General features: G+C 45.4%; 1 long non-coding RNA gene across 1 annotated transcript in view; it reads left to right on the forward strand.

Annotated features, from left to right (window-relative positions):
- The first annotated feature begins 98 nt into the window (after positions 1–98).
- The window catches only part of LOC138395172 (uncharacterized), a 32,906-nt gene continuing 7,128 nt past the window's right edge, over positions 99–25,876 (forward strand). Inside the window, exons 1-2 of the long non-coding RNA XR_011235510.1 lie at positions 99–431; positions 23,197–23,339. This is a non-coding gene — a long non-coding RNA (uncharacterized lncRNA). The remainder of the gene's footprint in view (positions 432–23,196; positions 23,340–25,876) is intronic.

Raw genomic sequence — 25,876 nt, forward strand, 5'->3', positions numbered from 1 at the left:
GGCCGCTGTAGCGGTGCGCGCATGCGCCCCGGCTCCCCCCGCGGCCCGAGCTGCTAAGCGTGGGGAACAGGCGTTAGGGGCGTGTCCGTCCCGCGGTGGTCACGCGCGGGGACGCGGCATGGGATGGGTGCCTCCGCACCGCGCGCGCAGACCCAGCTTCCGGCCAGACCCCGCCGGGAAGCGCCGGAGGTGGTTGTGCGAGCCCGGCGGTGCGGCAGGGCCCCCTCCCGCACAGCCCGACCCGGGTGGGAGTGGCTCGGCCGCCGGCCCCGGTGCCGCGTAGCTCTCGGCGCGGACCGCGGAGCCGGTGCCAGCTGCCCTTGGCCGGTGCCGGGCGGGCGCTTTGTCGTCATTCTCCACCGTGCTAAGAAGGGAGATTAAAAATTAGAGCCGCCGGTCCCATGCGGGCTGCAGAGAAGCTCGGGCTTTCCGTAAGTACACCGCCCCGAAGTCGCTCGGGGGCAGGGCTCGCTCTTCCGTTTGCTCTTAGGTTTGGGGAGATGGTATGAAAAGTGGTATTTTGTTTTACTACTTCACCCCTTCTCTTCCCTCCCTAAAATCTGACAACTAAAAGTTGGACCCCAAAGACTTGCATTGTTCATCCCACTGCCTTTAGTAGAGATTTTATGTAATGTCAATTAGATAAAAACAAATATTATAAGATCCCTAGAAAAGTAGGTCATATACTTCTTCTTTAAAACAGTACAATGCTCAGCGTTCTTCAGGGAGAAAATATTTATGTTTGGCCTGTTCATACTAACGTGTGAAGTTTTATCTTTTCATCCTTAACTTTAAAAGGTGAGAAAATAGATGATGAAATGTGCAAAATAACAAATCTCTGTGCTCCTATGTAATAAAACATAAGTACGTCTATACATGCTTTCAAGATTTTTCTTTTCAAGTATAGTAACTTTAGTTTTACGTGTGGAAAAAAATGAAATAAACCAATACCACTGGTAATGAAAAACATGCTTTCCAAGGATAAATGAGGCTGAACCATATGAAATTGCCAGGGTTCAACTAAAATAGCTGAACATAAAAAGGGCAGTTTTATGTTTCCTCCTGGACTTGGGCATAAGAAATTTTACTTAGAAAATAATATTGAAGGTTCAAGAATACAGTTTGGGCTTTTTTACTTCCCATACCCTATGAGCCAAGCTCAGTTTCCTGAAGAAAAATACCAGACAGTTTATTTGAGACACACCCATATGGAGGTAATGAACTAGGCTCTCGAGTCAGACTGCCTGGGTTAGAATCCTGCTTCACCATTTTGTAGTTGCAGGATTTGGGGGAAGTCAACCTAAACTTCTGTTTCAGTTTCTCATATGTGAAAATAGTTCCTACCTTGTAGGGCTGTTATGAGGATTAAATGAAATAATACTACAGTCTCATTCATAGGTTCCATATTTGCAAATGCACTAACTGATAAAATGTATTTGTTGCCCCATAGTCAATACTTGCAACAGTTTTGAGGTCATTCAGGGACATTCACAGAGTGGTGAATAATTAAAGTTGCCCAAATCACACATTCCCAGCTGAGGTCAAACGTGACACCCTGCCTTCTTGTTTCAGCTCATATTATTAACAAGTATCCTTTTCACGGCCTATTTAGTGCCACATTTTTCATATTTTTGTGCTTTTTGTTGGTGATTTCACTGTTTAAAATGGTCCCCCAGGGCAGTGTTAAGGTACTTTCTAGTGTTCCTAAGCACAAGAAGGCCATGATGTGCCTTACAGAGAAATACCTGTGTTAAAGAAGCTTTATTCAGGCAAGAGTTATAGGGCTATTGGCCGTGAGTTCAATGTTAATGAATCAACAATATATATTAAATAAGGTGTCTTTAAACATATACACACATAAAAGAACGTGAAGTACTGTTAACGGAAAAAGACCCAAACTCTTTAAAATAGTTTAAAGAGTTTATTCTGAGCCAAATGTGTGTGACCAGCCTGGAGTACATGACCTCAAGAGGTCCTGAGAAAATGTGCCCAGAGTAGCTGGTTTACAGCTTGATTTTATACATCCACAGAGACAGGAATTACACGTAAGACCTTATGTCAGTATCTAAATGGGAGCTTACCGGTTACAGGTGGGTTTAAAGAGTCTTTAATTTGTAATTGGTTAAAGAAATAAAGCTTTGTCTAAAGGCTTGGAATGTTTTAACTTAAGGATGTCTGTTAATCAGAGACAAGCCACTGGACATTTACCAAAATTCAAGTGATCTGTTGAGTAAATTGATGGCCTGCTGGTGTGGTTTGAGCTTTGTCTTGTGTAGCCTTAAGCCTGTTAATGATTTAGCATCTTGTTACAAAGGAAATCTTCAAGAAGGAGGGTGGCCTGACAGGCGTGTCTGACCTCCCTTCTCATGGGCAGCAACTCAGCTTTAGGGTATTTCTGGGGTCCCCTTGTCAGCTAAGGAACTTAAGATTTTATTTTAGTTCACAGTATTGATCAGTTGACAAAAATATTGTGGCCAGAGGCTCACAGGAACCTAACCTTGTATTTCCCCTAGTTGCAATGGTTCAGTGTTCACTAATTCAGTGTTTGTGGTGACTTTATAGAACATAACTACTCCAAATAACAAGAATTGACTGTGCATGTAGACACTTAGAACAGGGCCTAGCAGTTGCCAGATGCTGAATAAATGTTTGTTTTTATAATTATAATAATTATTGTTTCATCACATATAATTTCTGCTCTGGGTCCCTGTCTTTCTTCCCATCCAAGTGAGCTATCGAACACTGTAAGCAAACCTAAAGCAGGCCTTTGCCTCTTGCCCGCAAACCTAGAACAAACTCTAAGTAGCTTCCTACTTCCTTGCTCTTCCTGCTCCTTGGCCACATACGTTTTACTACAGCCACCAACCCTCCTAAAGACAGGGCAGCCAGGCACAAAATGAGAAGAGGTTCCAAGTGGAGAGAGACAGGCATTTGAGAGAATGGAGTCTCTCCTGCGTGCTGAGCCGAGCACCTCTCCCAGTCTGCTCTCCTCCAGGCCTTCCGGGGAAGGAGCTTAGCAGACCAGGGGCTCCACACCTGAAGTCAGCCCTCCAGCCTCTTTCCCTTCCCTTCCCTGACCTGCAGAAAAGCAGAAATGAGAGAGGCAAAAACAAATTCAGAGAGAAGAGTCCCTGGTCAGCAGGGCAAGAGGAACTAGGGGGTGGGGAGTGTTGTCTTGTCTTGATGCGAGCCCAGGCCAGCCCACCCTCCAGAGATCGACCCCTGAGATGCCACACTGCACCCACTTCAGGAACCAAGGTGACTTTGGTGAAAGGGGCTCAGTTCCTGGAGGATTTCTTAGGAGAGGAGTGTATCATAAAGATATGTGGGAACCTTTCCCCAGTGGCAATACTTTAAGCATTTTGAAATGAAGGTAATAGAGAACTTTGGCAGCCACAGTTTTAAATTTCCTATTCCCATCTCTTAAGGTTTCACACTGCGTTCGATAGAAAACATTCAGCATGTCAAACGCTCCTGTGACAGTTTAGGTAGGAAATTACACTTGAAATTGAGTCCGAGTGGTTAGAAATATGTTAAAAAGTGTGCGCAACCTGTGAGTTTGGGGTAAATTTAATAATATTCGGTCATTGGTCTTTTACTCTCTCTCACAAGCTTGTCTTATGGAATATTGACATAGCCTAGAAACAAAAGTGAACTTCTCCATCCCCACAAAGGTGACACGAGGGACATCTCTGTGGCCTGATGAGAACAGAAAGGTAGTGCCATCGCCACTGTCCATTGATGGCAGTGGGGATGTTACGATGACTAGGAGGCAGCCCCTGCCTAGGGGAAGGCAGACTTGTAAGCAAATGAATTGCACATGATTTGATAAGTGTAGAAATACCAGTAGACATAGGGACAGAAATGGCCAGTACAAGCTCTAACACTTGCAGTCTGACCCTGCTCACCAACCAATCTCCACCTCTCCACTGGGGAGGTAATTTTAAGATGGAATTTTGATCATCTCACTCCTCTGCTTAAACACCTTCGGCATCTCCCCTCTGTCTTCAAAGTAAGGGCCCCGATCTTGGTGAGATACACATATCTGATCATAATCCAGCCCCAGCTCTTCTTCCTGTCCTCATGAGCTACCATGTCTCTTCTTTCCACAATCCGTGCATGTGTGCACATGTGTACATGCATGCAGGCATGTCCACACACATGAGCACATGCGGAGACTCACAGACTATGCTAGACTGCCCTGCTGAGTCTGGCACCCAGAGCCCTCCACGGGCCTTTCTACATACTGTTCTCATTGCTGAAAACCTCCCCCCAAATGCCTTGTCCCTCTGCCCCCGAACTCCTCCACACTTCCTTTCCCGATCTGTGAGCCCCACCTGAGACCTGTCCTCCAGGAAGCCTTCCTGGACCTCTTGAGACACGGCTGGGTGCTCTCCTTAGCTCTCTTCACACCAACACTGAATCCTAATGAAACTGGGCTTCAGTTAGTAATAACTGTATCAGCTCTGCCGTCCCTAATCCCCAGGCCACGGACTGGTACTGGCCACACCATAGGAGGTGGACTGTGGGGCAGCGAAGCTTCATCTGTATCATCTGTATTTATAGCTGCTCCCCAAGCAAGAGGGAGCAGTGAGCTAGAGCATGCGGCGCGGCAGGGCCCTGCAGACTGTGCGCAGGTTTGGGATTGTGTCCCGTGGAGGATGGGAAGCTGCTGAAGGTGTGTGACAGAAGAGACCTGCATTTGAGGTCTGGCTCATGCCTGGACAGTGGTTCTCAGGGCCAGGAGTGGACATCAGGGACCCGTTAGAGAAGTTTAGACCAGGGGAGGGTTCCAGTGGCTTTGGCTAGAACAGCGTGGAGAGGGCAGGAGTGAACAGCTACGATATTCTAGATGGCTCCGGGCTGTGACTCATGGAGGGTGTGGCAGAGACAATGTCCAGGGGCTGGGGACAGGGTGGGGGAGGGTCTGTTCAGAGGAAGATGCCCCGCAGGTGATTTGTGATGCTGTGAGACGTAGATGTTTGGAGATAGAAATTTGAGAGGCATCTGGGCAGAGCCTTGCAAGTGACGGAACCGCCCCCAGGAACCCTGTGGGGACAGAAGAGGTGCCAGGTCAGGCCCTGGGAAGCCTGCAGAGGGATGGAGCTGCAGCACAGAGGGGTGTGGGTCCCGCTGCCCCATTGCCTGAGGTGACATGAGCACAGTTCACAAAGTCTCCTCCTCTGTAGCTCTCCTTCCTGCGGCTGTGAAGTCCCAGATGGCATTTGTTCTCCCTGGGTGCTTGTGGACCAGCACTCCGGTGCTGAGGAAACGATCCAGAAGCTTTTGCCTGTTTGCCTTGACCTCAGCCTCTCTCCTGTGGGCCGAGCTGTGTGGACCGCTGAACGATGAGGACCAGCCGGTCAGACCCTTTCCCCAAGGATCTGCTCTTGTAGCAAACTCTGGTCTTAGATTTTGCTGATGAGTGTTATTCCAAAGAAAGGCACAAAGGGGATTTTTTTTTTTAATGCTCATCTGTTGGCTTTATATTTTTCTGGAAGAGAAATTTTTACACCTCAAACTCATGAGGAGAGAAAATGCCTTCCTCAAATCCTGTCTGTGAAGAGATCAGACGGAGGCTCTGATGTTTGCTTTATCTTCCTGGCTGCAGCCGGCGTGGCTGCCACAGACCCGCTGCAGTGACAGTGGTCACAGCCACGCTGTGCGGTGCGGTGCCGGGCACTGCTGATGTCCACGTGAGGCCTTCAGAAAGCGCATTTGCTAATCCAGGAAAACAAATGCACTTTCATGAATGGGGCTTTGCATAATTGCGCCAACTGTAAACAGGTTTTGGATGTTACTTGCTTAAAAGGAAAAGTAAATTCAGCATTTTTGGTAACTTATTTCCCTGATCCATTTGTTGTATCCCTATTGTAATTAGTTGATGGAAATTCAAATGCAGTGTTATACAGATGAATAAAACATGTTCCCATAGTAACTGCGGTAATAGCCAGGATATAATCTATAGATAAAGTGTGTATCAGAGCAACTGAATTATGACCTAATTAAAAATAATCTGGCCTTTAAGGAATCAGTGGCTTAGCGTGTGTTGTTGTGTATTCAGCACTTTAGTCAAAGAAGAAAAGGATACCACCTCTGCCTTCGAGGAATTTACAGATTTGTTTTTCAAATAAGACTAAATCAAAGATGGATGACAGTGAGACCGCGCGTGGTGAGCTCCAGCTTGCACAGAGATCCCTGCTGCTCTGCGTTTGCGGGGCGGACCAGCAGCCGCAGCCTCGGAAGCTGCTGCACATGCAGAACCGCAGGTTTCCAGGTCCTCAGGGAGGGTGACAAGTGCTGGGCTCGGCTGCAGCTTCTGTGGGTGCTCCTGGAAGGAGGTGGATTCAGAGGCATTTCTTTTCGGGAGGTGGATGTGAAGGATACTTATTCTAAAACAAGGGCGTGGCCGTCAACTTTCTGAGATCCTACTTTGCAAATCTCTATTGATGTCCTCGTTTCTCCACCTCAAGCCTCTTTGCCAGTGCCCCAGCCTCGCCACCTCCTGCTGCGGGAGCGTCCTTGCTCTCTCCAGGTATTGCCCTGCGGCTCCCTGCCCACTGTTTCCACTCCGGCCCATTCCCTGTTCCACTGCCAGAGTGACCGGCTGACACGCAGGAGCAACGGCCACCCTCAGCTTCAGCTCCCGGATGGTCTCCCTTGCCACGAGAGCAGACAGTGTTCAGGGAAAGCGATCTTGTAGGTATCTGCAGGAAACAGGATCCCACCTATAGGGGAATGAAAGCAGCAGGTGGGGCAGAGACTTTGAAATACAGTCACGTGTCACGGGACAATGTTCGGCCCAGGAAGGACTGTGTGTACAAAAATGCCATAGTTTTCCTGGGCCTTTTTGTTTAGATACAGAGATCCTTGCCGTTGTGTTACAGTTGCCTGTAGTGTTCGTGACAGGAACATGCTGCACAGGTTTGTCACCCGGGAGCAGTAGGCTAGACCATAGAGCCCGGGTGTGTGGAAGGCTAGACCATCTAGGTTTGTGTAAGTGTTCTCTGTGGCAGTCGCACAAGGACAAAGCCCCCTAAAGATATGATTCTCAGAATGCATCCCTGCGCTTACGAGACGTGTGACTGTACAGCCAGTCACCGCAGAGCTGGGATGGCCCCACAGGGGCAGCCCCTATGGAGGCACAAGGCCTGGCCCTGCATTTCCTGCATGGACCTGTTGGATTGAGCTGCCGCTGGGAAGGGCGTGACCTTGGGCAAGGTGGCTGTCTTCAGCAGAGGGCAGTTCCCAAGGAGGGATTCAGCTGGGAGCGGTCAGCCACCAACATCCAAGTGGCTTATCCCACACATGAGAGGGGTGGCCAGCCTGGTGACCGGGCAGAGGTGAGTTCCGCTGTGGTGCCTGCTGCCAGGTCAGTGTGGGGGCCCAGCTGAGACAGCACCCACTGGGGAAATGTGGTGGCAACAATTGCAGGTGACCTCAGCCAACATGGGTGGTCGATGGGAGGCAACTGGTGGCGGCTGCCACAACCTTCGACCACCAAGGGGCACTTGTGAGGGAAGCAGGAGGCAGGGGCTTCTGTGGTGGGTGCTGGGGACAAAGACCACTGGATAAGCCTGTTTGGCTGAAGAGCTGACGGTCACTCTAGGGACATCGTAGCAGTGGTTATGTCAAGGTTGGGGGGGCAGTTTGTACTTGAATCCCAACTCTGCCATTCAGTGTGGCCAGTGTACTTCATGTTCTTTGTCTCCTCTTTCTTATCTGTAAATTGAGAACAATAAGAGTACCTGCGTCACAGGTTGCTGTAAGGATTAAATAAGATTACACAGCACAGATTTTGGAACCCTGGCTGCTACATATTAAGCACTTGCTTGAGGAGTGATGGACTTTGCATTGTTTGTTTGGATAAACAAATCATTGTCCCCCAGCTGGTCACTTACTTGCTTTGTGTGTGACCTTGGGTGGGTTTTGTTGTTGAATTTCCTCCCGTCTCTGCTGAGAAATACATTATTCCATGTGCTTTTCTGTCGATTGCATCTTTTGCAAATTCTATCTCATGGATAAGAAATCGAGTGGCAATTTTTCATTATGCAATCAATTTAGACAATAAAGAAAATAAAAAAGGAAAGAACTAATTTATGCTGCTGCAAAGAATATTAACGTCCACGGTGCATGAACTGGTCTTGCTTGGCACACAGCACTCTCAGTGCATCGCTGAGCAAACTGCATGCTGTCCTTCCTCCAGGACAGTTTACATTCCAATGCCAGAAAATACAATACCTATATCACAGTTATCGAGTCTTCCTTTGTGTTCCCATCACCAGAACAGTGAATCCATTTTAAAAAACTTTGACAGGGACTTTTCATATGCTGTATCCAAGTCAAGTGCAGTAAATATAATTGATGCATAAATGTTCCTAAAAAGTTAAATGGAAAACTGTCTGTTCTAGGTACAGACACGAGTTTCATTTTTCCCTTAGTATAAATGGGACAATTTGTGGCAATTACAATAAACGCCAGGGTAACCAAGAGTTGTGTGTACCAGTTTCCTGTCCTGCCTGTCAGCAATCCCTAGTCTAGGGCCCTTGCCGTTGGAGCAAACCTGACTCTCGTACTAAACGTCCTGGTGGGCTCTGCAGCTTCACCTCCCCATGGTGCATGGCGTTACGTAGGGTCGTTTGTCCAAATTCTGGGAAGTATTTTAGCTGTGTGCCATGTGATTCTTCAGCCCTTTACCTGAGTTCCTTTTGTCAGAGCTTGGACATGCAATTTTTGCTTGATAATGAAGTACTGTTGCGGTGTCCCCGCCCTGGGCACAGCGTGCTTTTCCTGTGGCTCGGACGTCTCCCCACGGGACGAACTCCCTGAAGTGAGGCAGCGCATCTTCCCGCTCTGGGTTTTCCTCCTCACCTACTCCCAGAGGCTAGAGCAGTCACATAGCGTAGTGGATGCTCCACAAATATTTGCAATGAATCAGTGGGCAAAGGGTTATAATTCCAGGCGTTCACTAGAAATTATTTTTTCTTTCCTCCTTTTTTAAAAAAATAACAGACCCAAGGTCCAGGGATTTTCTTGCCATGTTATAGCTGGTCAGGAACAGAGCAGGTGACACTTGAATTAACAAACCCTTTGTGACCAGAGCCTGCCTCAGCTCCACCACGTTGGAAGGGAGGGCTGAGGACGTTGTCCAGCATCCTTTTGCGACATCAGAGTCTCCTCACCACCTGCGTTTCCCACGCAGATACGGTTATGAAGGCAGAAGGCAGAAGGCAGTTTCAGCCTAGATTTTCTTCTTTTGCTTCAGGGCCATTTGTTAATCACTCTTGCAGAAGGATTGGTTACTAACAAAAAATAACGGTTTTATTCTTTTCCCAGATAGTCTTCGCCCCGCCTTGCCCAGCCCAGACACTAAATCTGAGAAATTTAGATTTACAAAACTCGGTGTAGTTTTTGTCCTAGGTTTTCATCAGCATGTTAGTAGGTAAAAGGGATGTTCTAATAGGAGAATGTATGTGTTTTGAAAGTGCTTTTACATTCCCTACAACAAACTTTAGGGAAACATCTCAGAGTTTGAATCTTGGGACGCCACAAGATGGCGAAGTTTTGCCACAAATGGTCTCAGACCTCAGGAGGGCGCAGGCAGTGTAAACCCAGGTCTCCGGGCTCTGACTGCTCACCTCATGCTCCTCCCAGGACAGGGCACAGTCTCTCCTGCCACAACCCAATAACGTGACGTGTCCCTACGTCACCTCGGCTTACGATGGGAATAGTAACAGCCTGCAGGATTTCAGGGGCATGGGAGATTTTACTGATTTAAGTGTATTTTATTACAAATTCAAAATATTTAATTGGTTGCTAAAACAGACAAGTCAACACATTTTTTTCTTTTTCTTTTTCTTTTTTAACTCATACTTGGGAGCCCCCATTTCCGTTGCTACTTTTGTCCTTGGCTTCGCAGTCTTGCCTATGCCCCAGTGTGAACAGGACACAGAACGGAGGGTCTGCGGGGCCGCCAGGCTCAAGGACGTGTTCTCCCTCCGGTTACGTTTCATCCGAGCTCAGGTTAGGAAAAGTCCAGCTGGATGAGACCTGCCAACATTATTGTTAAGGAACCTGAGCTGAGAACCAGGTAAAATACGACAAACATTTTAGCTAACATGACTGTGGGTGATACAACGTCAGAATTGTCCTGGGTGAACAGCTCACTGCTGAAATTTAACAAAGCGATAACTGGAAACTATAATGTATAGTATTGCTTAGGGGTCAGGTGAGTGGATTCTGGTCTGAAAGAGCCGAGCTCAGATTTTGGACCCGCCTTACTGCGTGATCCAGCCCAGACAGGATCTTAGCCTCCCTGTGGCTCAGTCTCTTTATGCAGAACGGGGAAGTGGTGGTGTGCGCAGTGCCTGGAGCACTTCAGCATACACTAGGCATTGTAATGTCATGATTTTTATAGTGTCCATCTTTGTCCTGTGTGGTGTCGTCTTTCTAGATCATTTTAGACTTGCACAAATAGTGTCACTTGCTTATATCCTTCACCTGATTTCCCTTTGTGTGAACATTTTACACACCCAGACTGCAGCCCTGATGCAGCAGGGCTGGTCTCTGCCGGTTGCGTCTCTCCAGGTGCCCCTGAGGTGCGTATTCCCGCTCGGGATCCAGTCCCTGTTGCAGTCCGCAGTGCTGTCTCCTTGGTTTCCGCCCGCCTGTGACAGTACATTAGTCGTCTTTATCTTTCGTGACCTTAGCGCGCTTGAAGGTTGCCGGCCAGTTCCTTTGTAGAATGTCCGAGGACCTGGGTCCCTCTGGTATTTCTGTGTGATCACGTCGGGCTCTGCAGTTTTGAGGAGTACGTCACAGGAGCCACGCTGAATCCTCCTCCGTGCACTGCGCTGGCAGGGCGTGGTGTCTGCATGGCTGTCGTCTTTTTACAGGGACGGTGGACCCTGATCACCTGGGCAGGATGGCATCAGCTGGGTTTCTTCACTGTGGAGTGACCATTTTCCTCTTTAATTAATGCGCACCTCGCGGGGAGGTATTTTGAGCTGGCAAGTGTCGTTTCTCATCAAATCCACCCCGACTCTTAGCATCAGTGGACGATTCTTGCCATGTCCGTTATTACTGCGGTGTTGGCCTGATGGTAATTTTTGATCTCCATCGTTCATTCTACATTGATTTTTTGAAATTCCACTGTGAGGAAGAGCTATCTTTTCTACTGCTTGTATCTATATACGTATTTATTCATTCATTCACTTATTTATATGACTGTGGACTCGTGTATTTATTTTATTCTGTGGATTACTAATTACTATCATTTATTTTGTTGCCAAAATTGTCCCAGACTGGGCCATTGGGAGCTGCTTTAAGCTGACTGTTGTTTTCTCCCAACGTGCCCTCATCGTTTTCTGAGCACTTCCCTAACTGCTGGCACCAGATGCTCTAAGCTCATCTTGTATTTTCCCACCCCAGCCTCGGAGTCAGCCCTTTTTCAAGGAGCCCTGGTTCTCTCTATTGAAAATTCATATTTAGCAACCAGTAGCTGGGTTCTGGGCATGCTCGTTGCTATCGGTACGTCATTGCTGCTGGGCCACTGGGCAGACAGAGCTGAGGGGTAACATGTATGGATGTGTACGCGCACTCCATGCGCTCACGTCTGTGTGGGTCTGTGTTTCTGTATCTATCCACAAATACGATATGTAACTCCTGGTGTGTATATAAACGCATACACAAACGGCCCCTGTACTATTAATATAAAACCGGTTCTGTACATATTAGCCAGGGGGCCACTGTGATGCCTGCCACGCATTCTGTCCTCCCCTTTGCTTATTTGTGACTCCTTTTCCTGGCAGTGCGAAACCTGGCTTTTGTCACCCACAGCACATTTACTTATTTGCCCTAAATTAAACAGAAAGTCATTTCGAACTTGGTTACTCAGACTCCGGTGGGAAACACATTTCCGGATGAGAGTGTAGGTGTTTGTGGGTGGGTGTTTGTGCCGCAGCGTGACAGAGCCCAGTCGCCGCGCGGTTTTCCACAGCACCCGGGTTAGCCGTTCCCCCCAGTCCCCTCAGCCTAGTGCCCCTTCCTCACTCAGGCTGCTTTGGTGCTGTTCCCATCCCGCTCTGGGTTCCCCCACGTCCCAGCTGATGCTCAATACTAATTTGGGGGGAGTCTCGACAGCCGTTGTTCTAAGGGCCAGAACTATACCAAAAAGGGGCTCCATGCCAGAGTCCCTTCTCCAGTTCCTCCTCGTCCTCTTCACCCCGTTCAGACTCAACCCTGTGGGTCGCTAACTCGGTAATTTCCGCTTCATACTTCCTTTTTCTATTGCACAAGGAGCAGATACATGTATACTTTCAGCCTTCTTACGTGAAGGATAGAATACTGTAAATGCTGTTTGTATTTTGCTTTTTTCACTTAACAATATGTCCTAGAACCAGACCATATCAGTTCTTAGAGATCTTCTCCCTCTCTCTCTCTTTCTTTCTTTCTCTCTTTTTTTTATTTTTTTTCCAGCTGCATACTATTGATACACCATTGTGTTCCATTGTTTTCTCAATGACTGCTTAGGTTGTTTTTCAGTAAGAAAATGTTGCGATGAATAACCTAATGCGTATATATGTGTGTGTGTGTATGTATTATTGTTGGAGGTGGTCAGTTATCTATTGCTGTGTAACAACCTCCAAATTTAATAGCTTAAACAACAGACGTTTATACTCTCACGGCCCTGTAGGTGAAGCACCTGTGCATGGCCTCACTGGCTGCTGTGGCTCGGGGTCTCCCACAGGCCACCGTCACACAGCTGGCGTGGGCTGCAGTCTCGCCCAGGACATTAGCAGGATACAGTTCCTTGCAGGTGGTTGGACTGAGAGCCGCCGTTCCTGGCTGGCTGGAGGCCAGAGGCTGCACTCAGGCCCTCGTTGTCCCAGGGTGGCTCCCAGCTTGGCAGTTGGCTTCCACTAGAATGAGCCAGCAAGACACAGCAGGAGAAGTTGAGCAAGGTGTGAGTTGGTCTTTTTGTAACCTAATGTCAGAAGTGACATTCCATCACTTTTGCCGTATTCCGTTCATGAGAATTGGGTCACTAGGGCCAGCTCCAACTCAAGGGAGGGCATTGCACTAGAGTATGAATACCAAGAGGTGGGGACCATTCGAGGACATTTTAGAGGCTGCCAACCACAGAGGTGTATCTTCAGATAAGATTCCCAGAAGCAGCATGGCTGGTCCAAAGTAAGTGCGTATGTAGCTTTGCTGCTAAGTTCCCCTGCAGGAGGTTTATGCAGCTGCGCATTCCGGCCAGGAGTGTGTGAGTGCATTTGCCCACAGCCTTGCCAGTGGGATGCATTGTCGGGCTTCTCTGTCTTCTATAATTTGACAGGTGAAAAATAAAAATTATGTGTCTATATGTGTGTACATATAGACACATACCTTGGAGATACTGTGGGTTCAGTTCCAGACTGCTGCAGTAAAACAAATATTGCAATAAAGCAAGTCACCTGAATTCTTTTGATTTGCCAGTCCTTATAAAAGTTAGGTTTATGCTGAAGTTTGTAAGTGTGCAGTAGCATTATGTCAAAAAACCCAATGTACACACCTTAATTATAATATACTTTATTACTAAAAATGCTAACAATCATGTGAGCCTTCAATGGGTCGTAGTCTTTTTGCTGGTGGAGGGTCTTGCCCTGATGTCGGTGGTGCCGACTGATCAGGGCGGTGTTTGCTGAAGGTTGGGGGTGTCTGTTGCAGTTTCTTAAAATAGAACAATAATGAAGTTTTCTCCACCGATTGACTCTTCCTTTCATGGAAGATGTCTCTCTAGCATGTGACGCTGTTTGATAGCATTTGCCCACTGTAGAACTTCTTTCAAAATTGGAGTCAACCCTCTCAGACCCTGCTGCTACTTTATCAGCTAAGTTCATGGAATATTCTAAAGCCTTTGTTGTCACTTCAGCAGTGTGCACAGCATCTTCACCAGGAGATTTCTTCTCAAGAAACCACTTTCTTTGCTCATCTATAAGAAGCAGCTCATCATCTGTTAAAGTTTTATCATGAAATAATAAAATAATAAATATTGCAGCAATTCAGTCACATCTTCAGGCTCCGCTTCTGATTCCAGTTCTCTTGCTGTTTCCACCACATGTGCAGTGACTTCCACCTCTAAAGTCTTGAACCTCTCAAAGTCATCTGTGAGAGTTGGAATCAACTTCTTCCAAATTCCTGTTAGTGTTGATATTTTGACCTCCTCCCATGAATCACAAATGTTTTTAATGGCATCTAGAATGGCAGGTCCTTTCCAGAAGGTGTTCCATTGACTTTGCCCAGATCCATAGCCTTACAAAAGGTATTTCTTACATGATAAGATGTGAAAGTTGAAATTACTCCTTTACCCAAGGGCTGCAGAATGGATGTTGTGTTAGCAGGCTTGAAACAACATTCGTCTCCTTGTGCATCTCAGTCGGAGCTTGGGGATGACCAAGTGCATTGTTAATAGGCAATAATATTTGGAAAGTAATCCTTTTTCCTAAGCAGTAGGTCTCAAGAGTGGGCTTTAAGTATTCAGTAAATCATGTTGTAAACAGATGTGATGTCATCCAGACTTTGTTTTTCCATTTATGCAGCACAGGCAGATAGATTTAGCATAATTCTTAAGGGCCCTGGGATTTTCAGAATGGTAGAGGAACATTGACTTCAACTTAAAGTCACCAGCTGCTTTGGCCTCTAGCAAGAGAGTCAGCCTGTCCTTTGAAGCTTTGAAGCCAGGAATTGACTTTTCTCTAGCTATGAAAGTCCTAGATGGCATCTTCTTCCACTAGAAGGCTGTTTTGTCTGCACTGCAAATCTGTTGTTTAGTGTCGCCACCTTCATCAGTGATCTGAACTAGATCTTCTGGATAACTAGCTGCAGCTTCTCCATCAGCACTTGTGGCTTCACCTTGAGATGCTCCATTCTTTAAACCTCATGAACTAACCTCTCTAGCTTCAGACCTTCTGCAGCTTGCTCACCTCTCTCAGTCTGTATAAAATTGAAGGGATTCAGGGCCTTGCTCTGGATCAGGCTTTGGCTTAAGGGAATGTTGTGGCTGATCTGATCTTCTGTCCAGACTGCTAACACTTTCTCCTTGTCAGCAACAGGCTATTTGGGTTTTTTTATCATTCACGTGTTCACTGGGGTAGAGAACTTTTAATGCTTTTCTTTTTTAACTTTTAACTTCCTGCAGGAACTCTTCCTTTGCATTCACAACTTGGCTATTTGGCTCAAGAGACCTACCTTTTGACATGCCTCCCTCATGTCAAATAATAAGCTTAATAATTTCTAGCTTTGGTTTAAAGTGAGAGATGTGTGACTCTTCCTTTCACTTGAGTACTTGGAGGCCATGGCCGTGTTATTAACTGGCCGAAAGTCAGTGCTGTTGTACCTCAGAGAGTACAGACGAGAGGGATGGAGCAGAGGGAGAGACGGGAGGGAACGGCTGGTCGGTGGAGTGGTCAGAACACACACGTTTGTTAGTCTGCTGTCTTACGTGGGCCAGGTCATGGTGCCCCCAAACAGTTACCATAGTAACATCAGAGATCTCTGACCACAGATCATCGTAACAGGTATAACGATCATGAAAAAATTTGAAATATTGTGGGAATTACCAGAATGTGGCACAGAGACACAAAGTGAGCACGTGCTGCTGGAAAAATGGTGCGGATAGATTCACTCAAAGCAGAGTTGCCATAAACCAACAATTTGTAAAAAAAAAAAAAAAAAAAACCCCGCAGTATCTGTGAAGCACGATAGAGCAGAGCACAACACGATGAGGTGTGCCTGTACGTGAGAGATGAGATGGAGTCAGTCATATTAAGAAAGCACCCCTCGATTTCAGCTGAGTAATTTTAATCAGGAGTGGATTTTGAATTTTGTCCAAGATTTTTACAGCACCTGTGGGGATAATTATACGATGTTTTCGTGGTTCTATGAATATATACGTGATATTAATAGATTTCCAAATATTGAACAAACTTTGCGTTCCTGGGGTAAATTCCACTGAGCCATGCTGGATTATTAATGTGGTACTGAATTCTATCTGCTATTTTTTTTTTTTTTGTACTTTTGCCAACTTTTATTTTCAGTCGTTCTGGACATCATATCCTTGAGTATTGTTTTTCTGTATTCAACCTGAGCATCTTTATCTTTTATTTTTGTGAATTTTATCATTTACATTTATTACAATGACCATATATTAGGATTTATTTTTGCTATCTTATTTCATATTTTACTTTTATTGAACTTTTCTTTTTGTTTCTTTTATTCTCTTTCTCTGCTTAATTTTGGTCATTTGAGTGTTTTGCCAGCTTAAAAGTTAAACATTATATTTTTGTTTCGTTGTGGTGACAGTTAATCTGAAGCCTACAATTATGCATATTTACCATTAGTAATGAACTTAGCGGGATCTGTCTAGTGCTGAGGAGTCAAGAAGTTTTACACATGATTATGTCCCTTAATCTTCCTCTTCCCTCAGCCCCCATCATGTTGATATTTTAGTTCTAGGCTATATGGATACAGTCTCTTTCCTTTTTTGATATGTTAAATTAGATTTTGCCTTAGGCTGCCTCCATACCTTGAGTCCCTAAGTAAGGAACTGCAAACTTACTAGATAACAAATTGAAAGCCAAATTTAGGAGCACATTTTGTAACAAATAGCTGGGTCTCAGCCAATCAGAGCAACTGATCTTCAGCCAATCACAGGCTGCCCACTGACCAGACTGTGTACAGTTAAGGCAGACACAGAGCTGTCACCTGCTTCTGTACCTCACTTCTCTTTTCTCTCTGTAAACACTCCCTGCGCATTTAGAGGAGCAGAGCTTTCTGAACTCCAGTAGTTCAGTGTTGTTGATTCATGAATCATTCTTTGCTCAATTAAATTCTGTTAATTTTAATTTGTCTAACATTTTTCTTTTAACAAGTCCTATAATGAACTTTACCTAGGTATTCTGATTACCCTTAATTTCCATGTCTTATAGAAATTTCCTGGATTTGTTTATTTTCTTATCTAAATCCTTCCTTCAAGAGCATTTTAAACTTGTGGCAAAATTTGGGGGGTGTTGTATGAAGAAAAATATTTTTATCATATTCTCACATTTGAGTGACAAATATACTGGATAAGAATTTTAATATTCAAAGTTCTTTTCTTTTAATACTTTAAAAACGTTACATCGTTATCCCCTTGTACTACTTTGCTATTGTGAAATCTACTATTCATTTAACTCTTCCTTCTCTGTAGGTAGCATAAAGATGTAACATATCATTCAGCCAGGACTAGTCATCAAGGTTGGCTGGTAGGCAGGCGTAAACAAGCTTTGTCAACTGAGACATTTGATCTACTTATTCATAGATGTCTAGTCTGGCTGTTTATAGATGATTAATTCTTTCTCACTGGAAGCTTTTAGAATTTTCTCTTTGCAATTGATAGTCTTAGGTTTTGCTATAATACTTGTAGGTGTGGGTTTTTTGTTGTTCCCTACTTGTGATTTCTAGTAAGAAAAATCTATTTGGTCTCCCTCCCCCCACCCTACTCCCCACCCTCAGGCATATAGCTCCTGAAAAGCCTTGGAATCGCCAAAGTGAGAGTCTTTTTGTATGCCAGTGAGATGAACAATGGCTGGGGGTGAGGGTGATTGCCAAGGAAACCACCCTGTAGGCAGATGGGTGGAACTTTCAGCCCTACTTTACCCCTTCCCCTGCCCCCCAGCCTTGTAGAGGAGAGGAGCAGGAGGTTGAGCCAATCACCAGCGGCTGATGATTTAATCAGCTGTGTCTGCATAGTGAGGACTCCGTAAAAATCCAAAAAGACTGGGTTCAGAGAGCTTCTGGGTGTGTCGGCAGGAACATGCTATTCACGTGCTGGGAACATCGGCCAGGCCCACACCATGGGTACAAGCGAATGTGCTCAGAACACTTCCGAACCTCACCCTGTGTATCTATTCATCTGGCTGTTTATTTATATTCTTTAAAATATCTTTTGTAACAAATCAGCAACAGTGTAAACGTTTATGGGAGGCCATCACTCTGGACTCGCCTCCTGCACCAGGCCCAGCGGACTAGACCAGACCACAGTGAAGTCCCTTGTGCCAAGTGCAGTGTAATCAACCTGAACTTTGAAATTCCTTCCTCCCTCCCTCTGACGGGGTCTCAGTCTGTCTCCCAGGCTGGAGTGCAGTGACACGATCATAGCTCACCTCCACCTTGAACTCCTGGGCTCAAGGGATCCTCTCACCTCTGCCTCCCAAAGTGATGGTATTACAGGCATGAGCCACCGTGCACTGCCTGCCTCCCTCTGTTCCTTCCTTCCTTCCTTCCTTCCTTCTTTCCTTCCTTCATTTTTGTTCCTGTGATTCCTGTTCTGATTTCACTTTTGAACTCTTTTATTGGGGTCAAGTAAAGAGTGCACTTATCCTGCCAACAGGAGCCTTTCCAGTCCGTGCGCAACTCTTATTCGTTATTATAAAATCTGAAAAGACATTCTGCTGTTCTTTTTTAAAAGAAAAATATATATATATTTTTTTCTTTTCTTTTTGGTAGAGATGGGGGTCTCTCTCTTGCTCAGGCTGGTCTCAAACTCCTGAGCTCAAGCAATCCTCCCACCTCGGCCTCCCAGAGTCCTAGGATTATAGGCGTGAGCCACCGCGCCCAGCCCATTCTGCTGTTCTGTACCTTCTTGTTATGGACTGAATGCTGTGCTAATGGAAAAAATCCAAAACTCTGTGAAATAATTTAAAGAGGTTTCTTCTGAGCCAAATATGTATGAGTGACCAATGGCCCCGGGAGCCACACTCAAGAAGCCTTGAGGAAGTGGTTCCCTGGCAGTCGGGGCACAGTTTGGTTTTATACATTTTAGGGAGACAGGAATTGCGGGTGAAATGTTAATATAAAGCAATACATGGAAGGTATACATTGGTTTGGCCCAAAAAAGGCAGGACATCTCAAAGTGGGGGCTTACAAGTTATAGTGGGTTCAAAGATTCTTTGATTTGTAATCGGTTAAAGAAACAAAGCTTCGTCTAAAGGCTGGGAATGGTTTAAGTTAAGACAAGGGAGTCTGTTTATCGGAGACAAGCCGCAATATACAGACTCAAGTGATCCGTTAAGCACTTAATGGTCTGCAGGCATGACCTAACCCTTGCCTTGCGTGGCCTCAGGTCCTGTTAATAAGTTAGTATCTTACTGTCGCAGAGTCTGTTTGTCAGTCTTATGGTCTCTGTTAACGTTAATGCTGATCAGTTGTTTTATCTAAACTCCAAAAGGGAGCGGGTATAATGAGGCATGCCCAATCTCCCCGTCATGGCCAGGAACTCACTTTTAAGATTTTGCTGGAGTCCCCTTGGATAAGAGTGGGGTACATTCCATTGTTGGGGGGGTTAGGATTTTATTTTAGTTTACAGCTATGTCCCCCAAAATTCATATATTGAAATCCTAACCTCCTCTGGTATCAGGAGATGGGTCCTTAGAGGTGATTAGGTCACAAAGGTAGTACCCTCATGACTGGGATTAGTGCCCTTATAAAAAATGCCCCGGAGAGCTTTCTGGCTCTTTCTACCATGTGAAGATACAGGAGAAGACAGCAAAACAGGAAACAGCCTTCACCAGACACCAGATCTGCTGGCAATCTTGGATTTCCCAGGCTCCAGAACTTTGAGAATAAATGTTTGTTGTTTAAGCCTGTGGTCCCCAACCCCCAAGCTGTGGACTGGTACCGGTCTGTGGCCTGTTAGGAACTGGGCCGCACAGCAGGAGGTGACGGAGGTGAGTGAGCGAAGCTTCCTCTGTGTTCACAGCCGTTCCCATCACTCGCATCACTGCCTGAGCTCCACCTCCTGTCAGATCAGTGGCAGCATTAGATTCTCATAGGATGGCGAGCCCTACTGTAAACTGCACATGCGAGGGATCTGGGTTGTGGCTCCTTAAGAAAATTTATTGCCTGATGATCTGAGGTGGAGCTGAGGCGGTGATGCTAGCGCTGGGGAGCAGCTGCAAGCACAGATTATCATTAGCAGAGAGGTTTGACTGCACAGTAAATATAATGCGCTTGAATCATCCCAAAACCATCCTCGCCACCCCCAAACCCCTGGTCCACATAAAAATTGTCTTCCATGAAACCGGTCCCTGGTGCCAAAAAGGTTGGGGACTGCTGGTTTAAGCCACTTAATCTATGGTATTTGTTATAGCAGCCCAGATGGACCAAGTCAGACAGTCCGTCTCCAGCACATCTAAATCCTCGCAGAGCCTCAGGCACTGGTAAAGCCCCCGGGGCCTACAGAGGAGGTGGTGGGTCTCGGGGCCTCCCCCGAGAGGGCAGCACGCTGCACCACTTCCACGTGCTCAGGTCCCCTCTGAGTTGCCGCCAGGAATTGTGGGCATGATGGCTAATGAGTCTTGTCACTTGTCTGAGGTTGGTTAGAGTTCCAGATAGCAAATAGCAGAATCTACTCTGACCAGTTTAAGAAGAAAAGGGATTTACTAAAGTATATGAGGTTGCTCCCAAAATCATGTTATCGTGTTGCCCAGTGGGAATGAGTTTGAGACTTTGGTTCCAGGACCAACAAGCAAACAATGCTGTGGCACTAAACAGATGAGAAAGCTGCCCTCATTGCTGCTGCCACCAGGTTAATGCTCAGGCTTCTGCCACCAGAACTAGCCACACTCTTGATCACAAAAGCTGCAGAGACCAGCGGGTGGGATGTTCTGCGGAGAGCCTGCTTCCTGTGAGACTTCCAAACTAAAGCGTTACTTCACGTGTCCGACTGGCCAGGTTCAGGCACTGCCCTGCCTGCTGGCTGCAGGGGGTGTGCTGGGAGACAGGCTGATAAGAAGGAAGTTCAGGAACTTCCTAAAATAATATATACAGGTTACTTAAACTGTTATGGGCTGAGATTATGACAAATGTGCACTACAAAGCTCCCAAGGAGCCTGCAGTCCACTAGAGGAGACAGGCAGACGTTCCCAGTATGGCCTGAGGGCTGACGGCCGAGATGCTCCTGGAGTGTTGTGTCTAATCAAAGACGGCTAATGCCAACGTGGGAAATAGACACAGTTCTCTGAAGGTTTGTCTAATTCTCCTTTCTAAATGAAAAAGAAGTCTTTTAAATTTTAAATAAAATTTGTAGAGTTCTCCCTCATGAGTTCAAAAAGGTTTCAGACTAGTTTAAAAACATTTTAAGCTTGCCGTGTTCAACTAAGAAGTTATCTTCTTCTAGAGAGATTTCATAGCATTTTTCTAGAAAAGGTAACTGCCTAAGATTCATTCCCCAGTTGGCTAATGTACTCTAATTATTTTTAGAGAGTCACTCTTTGCTCTAAGTAGCAACTTCTTTGAAAACTACAATAAAAAATGATGGTATTATCATTCTTAACTAGAAGGGGTTTTAGAAGAAAGTATAAATGTGGCTGAATTTAAATGAAGCAAAACTTTAAAAGCTAGGTCTGCTCATCAGTCTGTTACTGTGTTTGCGTGGCTCAGTTCTGTCTGCTGAGTATGTACAGTAGAGGCAGAGGGCAAGGGACACCGCGTGCCCGGGGTGTGCTGCTGGAGCCGTCGTCAGAGTGCTCTGCTCTGTGTTCTTACTTCATCCCTCTTGGCCAGACTTAAACAGACGTTATGAAGAAACTGCCTGCTGCACACGTGTTAACTCTCATGGCACTGTTGGCCAAACCCGTGCTTCAGGCGTGGTGCTGCTGAAACACATTTGGTTATGCAGGACTCCTAGGATTTTTGTTTTGTGTTTTTAAGTAAATAACTGCAGTCACTGAAAGGTTTGAGGTAGGTGAGCTATTTGAAGGGTATATAGTTGTCCTAGAAAATAAAGACAGTAAAGTCTGCATTTTGACTTATGAACGAAGAAAAGGTTTCAGACAAACCCTAAAGAGCTGAGTTTACATTTGTGGCTCTTGCTCTTCGTGTGGGATCTTAAGATACCTTCTGTCTCCTTAAAATCCTCCTACAAGAAAATTAAACCTTGACTCATACAAGGTCAAGAGAATGTTGGCGAAGAGAATGATTTGAATTTATACAGTTTAAACCTTGGTGAGGAAATACATAGCATGGCACGTATTTTGGTTGGATATGATTATTTTTACTTAGAAAAGTTATAATTCAAAAAGGGCACAAAATAAAACTTTCAGAAGATAATCTTTCAGGACAAGATTAAAAAGTTAAAATATCTAGATTCTAACAGTACTAGAAATTAAATAATAAAAGGTAGAATTGATTTGTTTAGCCAGAACTCATTGGTGTGGACAGACTAAATGATGGGAATTGAAGCACGTACAGAGACTGAATTGCTCAGGTGGTGGAATCATCTCATAGTTCCCTGGTAGCCCCGACTTCCAGCCTCCGTCCGGCCTCCTGGGGCTCTGGGTAAGAGCCGAAAGTACCACCTAAGGACTGGCAGCTGCTAGAATGCAAAAACCTTTACACTGAAAGTAAAAACAAATATTTGTACTAAACTGTACATTAGATGACTGCTTACGTAGCATAGAGTAAAAGATTATTTCAAGTGAATTTAGAACTATTATTTGGAACACACGTACTTTGAAAATGCATTCTGAGGACAAAAGTGAATTTTGAACTTTTATTTAGTAGTTTCATTGTTTGTGGTAATAATGGTATTGTTATTATGAAACTATTTTTTTATACTGTTGGATAAAGCAAAATATGAAATATTTGGGTTATTAGAAATAATGCTATTTGGTGTAAGAGAGATTTAATTATAAAATCAAATAAACTAAGTGGAAATTCTATAGTAGAACTGAAGTGGAACTATCAGTATGAACTTGCTATTTAAGGAGACCTTTCTAGCACTGTCCACTGAAATGGCCGAGAAGCAGTGTCCCCCTAGCAGCATGGAAGTGCCTAGAGTCCATCTGTTGGCTGCAGTACCAGTCCTCATAAATGGGGCCAGACCTCCTGGGAGAAACATCTTGGGGGCAGGCAAGGGACAAGGTGAGCACAAATCATCTTGTACCAGAAAACATGGAGGTTTTCAAAGATTAATGAGATCATATCAAAAGGATGCCTTTAAAGGGGCTCCAGTGGCCAAAGGTATGACTTTGGGGCCAAAAAGAAGATTAATCATAGTTGACAAACATATTAAATATATAAAAATTCATGAGTCCATTATCATGCTCAAAGCAGAAAAGAAATGAAAAAAAAAAAAAAATTTTTTTTTAACTTTTTTTTTTTTTTTTGAGACAGAGTCTTGCTTTGTTGCCCGGGCTACAGTGAGTGCCGTGGCATCAGCCTAGCTCACAGCAACCTCAAACTCCTGGGCTTTAAGCGATCCTACTGCCTCAGCCTCCCGAGTCACTGGGACTACAGGCATGCGCCACCATGCCCAGGTAATGTTTTCTATATATATATTTTTAGTTGGCCAGATAATTTTTTTCTATTTTAGTAGAGACGGGGGTCTCGCTGTTGCTCAGGCTGGTCTCAAACTCCTGACCTCCAGCGATCCACCCACTTTGGCCTCCCAGACAGAGTGCTAGGATTTACAGGTGTGAGCCACCGCGGCCGGCCAAAAATGAAAAATTTGTTACAAATGTAATAGCAATTACAACAATTCCTTACTTTCAAAATTGGGTAGAAAGGAAAGTAATGAACATTTATCTTGCATTTTCACTAGGGCCCCTGTTTGTGTGAGTGCATGGATTTAGTTAAAGAGTAAGCTTTACAGAAGGTTGTCTAATAACTAGAAACAGAAAACCACCATTAAGCCTCCTCAATGGAATTATTAGTTTCAGTGGAATTGTAAGTAATAGGCTGAAATACTGTCACATCTGCCTCTGATGGGTGGCCCTTTCAGAGCACCTGAACGGAACAAGCTGCAACTCACCAAGAGACAGAGCAGCCATGTGCTGTGCCTGCTAGCTAGTCACCGCTTGCTGAACACTGGAAGGCAGAGTTTGACCTGTGACAAACTTTCGTAACGAAGTTGTCAGAGAATAGCTAATCCTCACCCAGCTTTTCTGTGGTTACTGTTACATGCATCCAAAACAACACAACAGCAAAACCCTGGGAATCCTGTGTGACCAGCCTGGCTGAGTTCAGTTCCCAACAGCTGCCAAGGGGCAGATAGCAAGGACTGTCATTTTCTAGCCTGGGATCGCTCCTCTCCGCAGACCTCTGCTCTCCCCACACTGCTCACGGAGGCTGACATGCCAGGGCCACAGGCAGAAGCGACTCGGGGTGTTTGCTGTGCATGGTGCAATCTAGATGTTCACTTCTCTCCTGGACCTTAAAGCGTAAATGACGAGCCTGTCAGATATCTTCTCAGTAAGATGATGCAATTTCAATGTCCTCAGGCGTTGTAACAACTGTGCTTCCTTTCTCCTTACTGCCTGGGCACTCTCCAAACAAATTAAGAAAACATCTGAGCAATCAAGATAAAAACATAAAAAGACAAAGTAACTGAACCCAACTGAGGTTCAGAATGGCAGAACGTCACCATTACTACATGGAGTGTGGAAAGATTGTTGAAAAAAATGAACATATTGATAGCCAGCCAGCTGCAGTCAGAGGAGAATCAGGAGCAAAGGCTGTGGGTTTCTCAGCCATTTCCTCACCTCGGCAGCTGTGGCTGTGCACGCAGCCTGCGGAGTCGCACCTCACCGTGCCAGGACTCACACTGCCCGGCTTGAAAACTTTGGGTTGTGCAGGAAGTACTTCCCAGTTGTCACTTCAGCCCCGTGAATTTATCATAACCAAGGAAAGAACTGCCTTTGTAGCTGAAACCAACACCGGGCTTTAGTGTTGATAACTGGTATCAACTTCATCTTGTTAGTCACAACTCATTTGCATCTTTGAACTGTTTGTATTTTGTTATTTGAAATGCAAATGATTTTTGAGTCCTTGAGAATTATTTTTAGAGACAATATTATATGGAAATTTAAATTTTTGAGTATTTGGGCTTTTAAAGTAATCAAGTTTTACATCAACCCGATCCTTGATCAACCCAATCGTTTAGTTGTGCAGCTGTTATTTAAGTGCCGACTCTCTCATGGTTCCTAGATCTCCATTGCCAGCAGCCTTCTCCATGAACACATACCAAACACCACGGGGACGACTGTGAGATTATACTGAAGAGAACAGAGTTGATTTCTAGTCCTTAGGGTTAAACATTATAATGCATACTTCTTTCCTTGTACAGACCAAACATTTACCAAATGTTGTGATAATATATTTCCTCTGTCTCTAGAAAACAAAGCTCTGGAAATGCCCAGGATGAAAGAGCAGTGAGAGCTTGCCCAGGGCCCAGGAGTCAGTATTGCCCAGGAAGTCTTCTGCCTCCAAAGTCAGTGAGAAACAGAATTTAAGTAATTCATCAGTCTTCTTTTGATAAGGCTGTTGCGTATATACTGAATTCCCAGTTGTTCTGAGTGTCCTTTTTGCCAACAGTAGAATTGGGTACAGTGCACTAAAAGCAACCAAGAAACTTAAAAAAATCTTGTTCTGGGATATAGTTTTTCATGATTGGTCTCAAGGCTACATGAAATCAAGCAGATTACCGGAGTACAGCAGTCTCATATCCTTTCCCACTGCTTCTACGCATTCGTTTTGCAAGTGCTCAAGGCTTTGTGTGGAGACAAAGCGCCACAGTGGGAAGCTTCCCGGGACCCTCCTAGTAGCCAGGCACGAGGTCAGTCCCCTTCTGCAGGGCGGGGCAGCCCTCGGGAGCACAGACTGCGTGACTTGATTTGCACGCACTTTGGCTGCGTGTGCTCATTCACGGCTTCCCTCTCACCTCGGATGAAGCTTCTGGCCAGCAGGAATTACGTTACCAGTCTCTCTGCCTATTTCCTCCTCAGGAGTAAGAGAAAAGGTCACTGAACCAAACAGTTTGTTGCCTTGATTTTTATCAGGGACCTTTCCTGCTCTA

This window comes from Eulemur rufifrons, chromosome 15 (assembly GCF_041146395.1).
Source record: "Eulemur rufifrons isolate Redbay chromosome 15, OSU_ERuf_1, whole genome shotgun sequence".
In the NCBI taxonomy this organism is placed as follows: domain Eukaryota; kingdom Metazoa; phylum Chordata; class Mammalia; order Primates; family Lemuridae; genus Eulemur; species Eulemur rufifrons.